The sequence below is a fragment of the Grammomys surdaster genome, unplaced genomic scaffold, assembly GCF_004785775.1.
Source record: "Grammomys surdaster isolate TR1022 unplaced genomic scaffold, NIH_TR_1.0 125946, whole genome shotgun sequence".
NCBI classification, from domain to species: Eukaryota; Metazoa; Chordata; class Mammalia; order Rodentia; family Muridae; genus Grammomys; species Grammomys surdaster.
The window spans coordinates 2,950,087-2,959,448 of NW_021620768.1; positions in this window are offsets into that span (position 1 = coordinate 2,950,087).

A 9,362-nucleotide genomic window follows, 5' to 3' on the forward strand; every position below is an offset into this window, starting at 1 on the left:
GGGCATGAGATGCCCTCTTCTGCCCTCCTGGGCATCAGGTACCCATGTGTTACACATATGTACATCCTGGCAAATACACAGAAAACAAAAATAAATATTTCAGCTGGGTGGTGGTGGTGCAGGCCTTTAACACAGGCACTAGAGGAAGGCGGATCTCTGAGTTCAAGGCCAGTCTGGTCTACAGATCGAGTTCCAGGACATCAGGACTACATAGCAAGATCCTGTCTCAAAAAAATTTTTTTTCAGGGGTGGAAAGATGGCTCAGCTGTTAAGAGCACTGGCTGCCCTTCTAGAGGGTCTTGGTTCAGTTCCTGGCACTCACAGGGCAGCTCACACCTGTCTATAACTCCAGTTTGGGGATCCAACACTCTTTTGGCCTTTGTGAACACTGTAGGCATGTGGTACACTCATATACAAGCAGACAAAATACTCATGTGCATAAAAGAAATCTCTAGTACATCTACCTGCTCATGTAGACACTCGAATGGCGGTCAGAGGACAGTCTGCAGGGGTCCGTTCTCTCCTTCCACCGTGTGGAGCCTGGGAAGGGAACTCAGGTTATCAGCCTTGGTGGCAAGTGCCCACTGATCCATCCTGTCTGTCCCAACTTTATTTTTATTTTAATATAGGAACAAAGAAATTACATACTAACAAAAGTTTTAAAACACAATAAAATAAAGTATAATCATTTATGTGTCTATTGATTGATTATCAAAATATTTGAAGCAAAAATAAATGAAAGCAATGGAAAACTGATTAAAGAGAGAGACAGGTAGATCTGGGGTCTCCAGTAATAGCTGCTTTAATATTATAAAAAAATCAAAGTTGGGCAAGGTGGCCCACCTGTAATATCAGGATTTAAGCAGCAAAGGTAGGAGAATCGTCAAAAGTTTAAGGTCAGTTTGTGAATTTAAAGATGAGTTCATGAGTTCAAGTTTAATTTAGGTTTTCGAAACCCTGACTCAAAAATAAAATAAAATAAAATAAAATAAAATAAAATAAAATAAAATAAAATGACTGTGATGTACCACACTGATAGAGATCCCCTTTCCAGAGCTGGGGATCAAGCACAGGCCCACACATGCTAGCCAAGCACCCAGCATATGTTTTATCTTGGCCAAAGGCCAAGAAAAGATGTGAGCTACCACTGACACAGCTCCAGCCCCTATCCTAACTGAATGAAGATAAAACACATGTTCGTGTCGACAGAAAGGAAGAAAAATAACTCAAAGAATCTAAACTCCTTCATGATAATAAGTCTCAAAGCTGGTGATGGCAATGAATTTCTTCTACCTAACGAAGGCAATCTGAAGAATTCACGACCATCCTTATACTCAACCCCCTAAAATCAAGAGCCACATAGGATCTCTGCTCCTGCCACTAGTCAACATCTTATTGGAACCCCCAGTCTGGATAATTAGGCAAGGCAAGGAAAGCAAAGGCATTCGGCTGAGAGTGGGGAAAGTAACATGTAGGACAGTCTCCCCCTCAAATGGTCTTATGGAATCCTTTAAAACCATTAGGACTTCCCTAAGGACACAGAGTGTAAGATCACCTACAAAAATAATTCTTCTCCTGCACTCAAAGAGTGAACAAGAAGGCTGAAGATGGCTCCGTGGTTAAGAGCACAGACTACTCTTCCAGAGGACCCAAGTTCAATTCCCAGCACCCACGTGGTAGCTCATAAATGTCTGTAACTCCAAGATCTGACACCCTCACACATACATGTAGGTAAAACACTGATTTTTTGATGCACATAAAATAAAAATAAGTTAGTTTTTAAAAAGAGTGAACAAGAAAATAAAATTAAGAACACAAATTTTCTTGCTGCCTAATCTGATGACCTGAACTGGATCCCCAGAACCCACTACAAGTTGTCTTCTGACCTTGCACATGCTCCATGACACATGTACCTCAACCCTACAATAAATACATAAATGGGAAAAGAAGAGAGAACATACCATTTACAGTTGCACTCTGTCATAGTTAGGGTTTTACTGCTGTGAACAGACACCGTGACCAAGGCAACTCTTATAAGGACAACATTTAATTGGGGCTGGCTTACAGGTTCAGAGGTTCATTATCATCAAGGTGGGAGCATGGCAGGATCCAGGCAGGCATGGTGCAAGAGGAGCTGAGAGTTCTACATCTTCATCCTAGGGCAGACAGGAGAAGACTGACTGCCACACGGTTAGGAGGAGGGTCTCATTGCCTACCACCACTGTGACACACTTCCTCCCACAAGGCCACACCTTCTAATAGTGCCACTCCCTGGGCCAAGCATATTCAAACCATCACACACTCAAATGGAAGCAAGCTCAGGAGGCAGGTTAACAAAACATAACTGAAGACTAAAAAAATAATGCTGGAAATTAAAGAATATCAACATGAGTGGATTTACTTCATGTTTTTAGACTAAAAGACAATATTAAAATAGCAAGACATCCCAAATTGGCCTATACAGTTTTGGTAGGAATTATCAAGTTAACTGTAATATTAATGTGAAAATCCAAGGGACTCAAAGCATCTAAAAATAATTTTGGGAAATAACCAACTTGGAAAACCCCATTTCCCACTTCTGTTTTTTTTTTAAATGGGAATATTATAATTAAATATGGTGGTGGCACAAGAATGGTCAATAGAACAAAACTAAGAAGAGTTTTCTAGCAATCCTTGACAAGGCTACCAAGAGAAGTGAATAAAGAGTGACATTTCAACAAACAGTGCTGACCCAACTGGATAACAACATGTAAAACAATTAAGTTTAATGTGTTTGTTCATACCTGGTGCAGAAACTATCACAGACCTAATATAAGAGTTAACTCTATCTTAGAAAAGAAAAGAAAAAAAGGAAAAGTAAAGAAAGAATAAATTATAGAGACAAAAAGTCTTTGCTTAGTTATATGTGGTGGTATAGGTGCTATGATATGATCCCACCACTCTGGAGGCTGAAGCAGGAGGATTCCAGCAAATTCAAGGTCAACATGACTACATAGTGACTTCCAGGTCAGTCTAGACTTTGTCTTAAAAACACTTGATAAGACCCTCTACTCTGTAAGTGTGAGGACCTAGAACTTACACAAAAACCCCCATGTTTCTCATGCTTGCAAGCCCAGCACTGGAGAAGGGATGGAGAGACACGTGGCTCTCCTGTGCTTGCTGGCAACCACAGTCATAAAGACAAGCCTCTGGTTCACAGAGAGACCCTACCTCATGTCAATAAAACAGACAGCAAGGGAGGAAGACACCAAATGTCTTATCTGACCTTTGCATGTATGCACACCAGCATACTGACACCATGCACCCACACCCAAAATAAATGGGCAGGACGAGTACATCTAGGGCTAGGAGGACAGCTTAGTGTTAGAGTGTTAGCTCAGTGTGCTCACACTCCAGTGAACCTTAATAAAGTGGAGAGCCTATTCGTCTCTATAAGCTGAGGCAGGAGGATTCCCATGTGTCTGAGACTAGCCTGTGGTACTTAGTAAGACTCTGGCTGGAAAGGAAGTAGAGGAGTGAGGGTAGACCTTACGCTGGAGGAAAACATTTGCAAATCCTGTATCTGGCAAGTATACATGTAATATTAAAGAACTCATGCTTTAATAAGGAGATCACCAGCCATTAACGCTATGGACAGAGGGTTTGAAGACTCCCTTCAAGGAGATACACAAACTCCTCTCAGTAGTGGTGTGACTTTTCCTGGGGAATTACGGACAGATTTCTGTTCACTCAGACAGAGTGAACACTTAAAACAGCAGTCACACCCAAGCCCAGCCTGATGCACTGGTGAGTTAATTAGGGTTACTTCCCAAAGCATGGAAGAGTAAAAGCCCAGGTCAGCTCTTCGATGACTCAGAAAAGCTGTTCCCTGGAGATGTGAGCACCAAGCAGGCAGCTCCACTGAGGAGTCTCCTCCAGCCCTAGCTTACTGCTTATGTGCCTTGGGGCAGAGCTTTGTGAACAGTGTGACTTCCCAAGCAACTGAAACCTTTTGAGGAGTATTGGCTTGGTTATCCTTACCAGCCTCTTCCCTTCCTCTAGGAGGGAGCACATCAATTTTTAGTGAATAGCCAGACAATACTTCTTAGGGAAATGCCAGTCAAAGACAGATTGAAATAACAGGTTACACTCATTAGAACAGTGGAGGGGTCCAGGATGAACTGAAACCACATCAGGTGGAGATTTCAGACCAGACTCTGATACTTTGAAGGTCAGGAACCTGCCTGATGCCTTTCATATGAGATAAAAAGAAAACAGGCATGTTCTAGTGTGAGTACAGGCTGCTCTCGTTCTGGCCGCTGTAGTTGTCTCTCTGGCCCAAATTACAGGGTCTTGTGATCAAGTGTCTAACCAATCATACTCAGCATAGTCCTGGATCAGTCTGCCTCTTTGGTGTCACCTTATGATCAGTTATCACCCATCTGCAATGGATTTGCCAGGACCAGGTGGTTATCCTAAAAAAGACATTAACAAGTTGGAAGAGATGTGGAGAAACTAGTCTCCATGTGCACTGCAGATGGGGAGTTAAAGTGTTCCCAACACTCGGGAAGTACTTTGGCAGTCCTTCAAAAATGTTAAGCATAGGATTATCATCTAACTCAGAAATTCTCTTCCTAGTTTCCTCTCCCAAGAAAGATGAAAATATGCACACAACGATATGAAAACATTTCCGTACAAAAACACACAAACATTCACAGTGGTTTTATCCGGAATCCCATAGAGATGAGATGATGAAACATTTTAGAAACAGATAAACAAATGGGTTGCATTAGCACATGGAACTCTGTGCAGGAATCTCAAGGAAAAGTGTCCACTGCTGTCTATGCTATAGCATAGCTGACCCTCACAGACATTCTGGTATGGCAAAGAAGCCATTATAAAAGATCTTGTATTGACACTAGGTGTGGCAGCCCATAACTCTAACCCCAACAATGAGGATGCTGAGAAAGGAGGACAGCTAGTTTTAGTCTACCCTGGGCATTTAGCAAGACTGATTCAAAAATCCAACAAGTGAAATATACGAGTCCACTAACATAAAAGGGCTAGAACAGGCAAATCTATAGAAGAAATAGAGACTATATACGTGGTGGCATAAGAATAAGGAAGGGGGTAGGCTCAGTGGTTAAGAGCACTGGTTGTTCTTCCAAAGGTCCAGAGTTCAACTCCCAACATCTTCTTCTGGCCTCCTTGAGCACTAGGCAAACATATAGTACACAGATGTACATATGGGTAAGACACTCATATACACAAAATAAAACTGTTTTTTTTTTTTTTTTTAGTTAAAAAAAAGACAGCTATAGTTGAGTCTTCAAAAAGACTGAGAAAGGTTGGTTTAGGGGGATGGTGAGTCTGGAGTTTATTTTGACAAAAAATGATCTGGAGTCAGATTATGAGTGCTGGCTGTGAACATGCATAAAGTAATCACTGAACTGTAGGTGTTAAACTAATAAATTTTTAGCGTTTGGAAGTAAAGCCGAGGGTTTTGTCTGTGTTATCTATTTTGTTATTTGGGTTGGTTTTGTTTGTTTGTTTTGTTGCTTGTTTGTTTTTAGCAGGATCTCCTGCAGCCTAAGCTGTCCTCAGGGAAACTTTGTATCAGTGTGTATTAGTTGCTATGGGTTAGTATAATGAACATATAGTGTTCATATTCACTAACATGACCTTGGACTCCTGATACTTCTTCCCCCAGCTCCCAGGTACTGGGATGACAGGCATGTGCCATCATGCCCACAGGATGCTGTTTGGCTTATGTCTTGTTTTTTAATCTATTATACAAATTTCCTCTTCTTTATTTTCCTTCATGGTACTTCTTCTGTTGCCCCTGCAGCTCAGTTTGGCTTTGAACAGTTCTCCCTCAGCCTCCCAAGGAGCTAGAACTATACGCCTGTGCCACGAAGCTCAATTCATTACAGTATTTAACTGTCTTGGCTAGTTTTTAATGTCAGCTTGACACAGCTGGAGTCATCTGGGAGGAGGAATCCTCAATTGAGAAAGGGCTGTAGGCAAGCCTGAAACACATTTCTTAGTGATTAATGGCAGATATCTCAGCCAATTGTGGGTGGGGCTGTCCCTGGGCTGGTAGTCCTGGGTTCTATAAGAAAGCAGGCTGAGCAAGCCAGTAAGCAGCACCCCTCCATGGCCTCTGCATCAGCTCCCACTTTCAGGTTCCTGCCTTGTTTGAGTTCATGTCTTGACTCAGCAATGCGGAAGAGTAAGCCAAATAAACCCTTTCCTTCCCAACTTGCTTTTGGCTATGGTATTTCATCATAGTAATAGTAACCATAACTAGGACACTGATAGTGTATGTTCACTATTGTAAACCTAGCCTCTGTTAGACTTTGTTTCAAAAACTGTATAACACAAAACCGTAAAACCCATAGAAGAAAATATAGGTTAAAATTCAGATATGCTAGGGTCTGATGTTGACATTTAAATGTGACACCAGCAAAAGGAAGAATTGATAAGATGAACATAATTATCATTAAGATTGTTTGCTCTGTGAAAACCATTGTCATGAGAATCTTATAAAATGTAATAGAGAAAATATTTGTAAAGATATGGCTGGTAAAAAACCAGCATCAAAAACATACATGGGAATTTTAAGCAGCAATAAGAAAGCCAACAAGGGCTGGAGAGATGGCTCAGTGGTTAAGAGCACTCCCTACTCCTCCAGAGGACCTGGGTTCCATTTCCAGCACCCACATGGTGGCTCACAATTGTCTATAACCCTAGTTCCAGAGGATCTGTGCCTTCTTCTGGTCTCTATAGGCACCAGGTGTGCATGTGGTAGAGATACTTACATGGAGGCAAAATACTCATACACACAAAATAAAATAAAATAAAATAAAATAAAATAAAATAAAATAAAATAAAAATATTTGTAGGCATATATTTTTACAGCCTACTTTAATAAGGGCTCAACCTTCCCTCTAGCCCAGCAGAGGTGGTGGAAAAGACAGGTTATTAGGACACAGGGGAAGTGGACCTGTTTAGAAACAGTTCTTTGGGGCAATTCCAGTCTTCATTGTTCTTAGCCCAGTCTACTAGCAAACACCAAACATGAATCAGCAGCTGCAGTCCAGTCCACTTGGGGGACACCACACACAAGTCAGCAAGGGCAGTTCAATCCAGAAGAAACCACAAAACTCACCAACTGGCCCAAGTCCGCAGAAGTAGCAAGAAGTCACAGGAACCCCATGAGTTCTTTGGCGAGTTTCTCTCTATAAAGTCACCACAAGCAAAGCTCAGCAATGTGATGTAAGGCAAACCAATACATGCTTGCCACCAGTGAAGAATAGCGAGGCAAACCAATTCTCCAGCTCCACTGTCTGTGGAGTCATATTTATATTCCTTCTATATCATGTATCCTTTCATGTGTATGCTATAGCAAAATATCCTTTCACTTGTGTCTGGGTTATGGTTTGAATATGCTTGGCCCACAGAGTGGCACTATTTGGAGATGAAGCCTTGTTGGAATAAGTGTGTCACTGCGGGCTTGGGCTTTAAGACCCTCATCCTAGCTGCCTAGAAGTCAGTCTTCCACTAGCAGCCTTCAGAGGAAGACGTAGAACTCTCAGCTCTGCCTGCACCATGCCTGCCTAGACGCTGCCATGCTCCCACTCTGATGATAATGGACTGAGCCTCTCTGATCTTGTAAGGCAGCCCCAATTAAATGTTGTCCTTTCTAAGACTTGCCTTGGTCATGGTGTCTGCTCATAGTAGTAAAACCCTAACTAAGACAGTCTGTTTCACCAAAACATTAACCTGTTTGCCCCAGCAAAACATCATTTGACATAACTGACTTTCCAAGAAACCAAAAGTTTCCACTTCAACTTCTAAAGAAGAAAGCTGGCAAATTGAGAAGAAGAAAAAAAAAGAGATTAAAGTCTTTAACAGATATCTCATCAAAGAAGATATACAGATTCTGAGAAGAACAAACCATTGAATGCTCAGCCCTAAGTAAATGAACAGTGATATCTAATGAAAGCCAGAAAGAGCACCACTTATAAATGGGCATTTAGTTTAGTTTATAATAGTTATTTGTTATGGCAGTTAAATGTGACCATTCTAATCAATATGAAAAAAGATGACTCGTTCAATAAGCTGTGATTGGGACATCCCAATCACACGAAGGCTTGATCTCATTTTAATTAGAAACTGAACAAACAATGACATCATAGGAGAAGTGGGGACATTTATGTGGGAGAAGCAAACTGATACACACTGAAGAAGTTCCAAGTTCCATGGCTCTGACACCTCATGACTCCAGAATAAAGATAAAGTCCGAGGTAGAAATGGGAAGATCAATTAAAAGTCGGTGTCAAGCAGTGAAGGCTTGGGCCCATTCCCACACCATACCACCTCTCCCACTGCAGAGAACTCCTCTGCTCTATTTTATGGGGATGGGAGGAGGGAACTTAGCTTGCTGTCTGTCTGTCTGCTTACCTATTTATCTAGCAATCCATACACTTATTTGTTCTTACTTAATGTGCATGAGTAGTTTGCCTACTTTGTGCCATATGCACGCAGTGTCCATATTTCAGACTAGAATTTCAGATGGTTGTAAGCCAGCATGTGAGTGCTGGGAATCAAACCCTGGTCCTCTAGAAGAGCAGCCATTTTTCTTAAGGGTCAAGTAATCTTTCCAGCACTCTTATTTGTTTCTTTCAAGACAAAGTCTCATATGTCCTAGGCTAGCCCTGAACTCACTCCACAGTCCAGGATAACTTTTAACTCCTGATCTTCCTTCTCTCCTCCCAGGTGCTAGGATTACAGACATGCGCCACAGCACTGTATTGCTTCTATCTTTTATTTTGGGGGTTGGTGTGTGTACATGGGATATGAGTATATGCATGTTCATATTCAAATGTGTGTGTGTGTGTGTGTGCGCGCGGCGTGCATGTATGTGTGTGTGATAATATGTGGGGACTTGAACATGACAACAGGAATGTCTCTTGAGTATTCTTCCATTTTATTGTTTGTTTGTTTATTTGTTCTGAGCCAGAGTCTAACTGTGTGGCCCTGGCTGGCCTGAAACTCACTGAGATCTGCTTCCTGAGTGGTTCGGTTAAAGGCATGCATCACTCCCAGATCATGTTACTCTTTGTTATTTGTTTGTTTTTGTTGCTTTTTGAGATAGAGTCTCACTGTACAGTTCTGGGTGGCTGGGGACCCCCTATGTAGACCTGGCTGGGCTAGAGATTGGAGCACTTCTGCCTCCCTAGTGCTGGGACTAGGTGTTTGCTGCCGGCCTGTTTGCTATGCAGCTCTGGCTGGCCTGAAACCCAGACTGGCCTGCAACTTAGGCCAACCCTTCTACCTCAGCCTACCTCAGCCTACCTCAGCCTACCTCAGCCTACCTC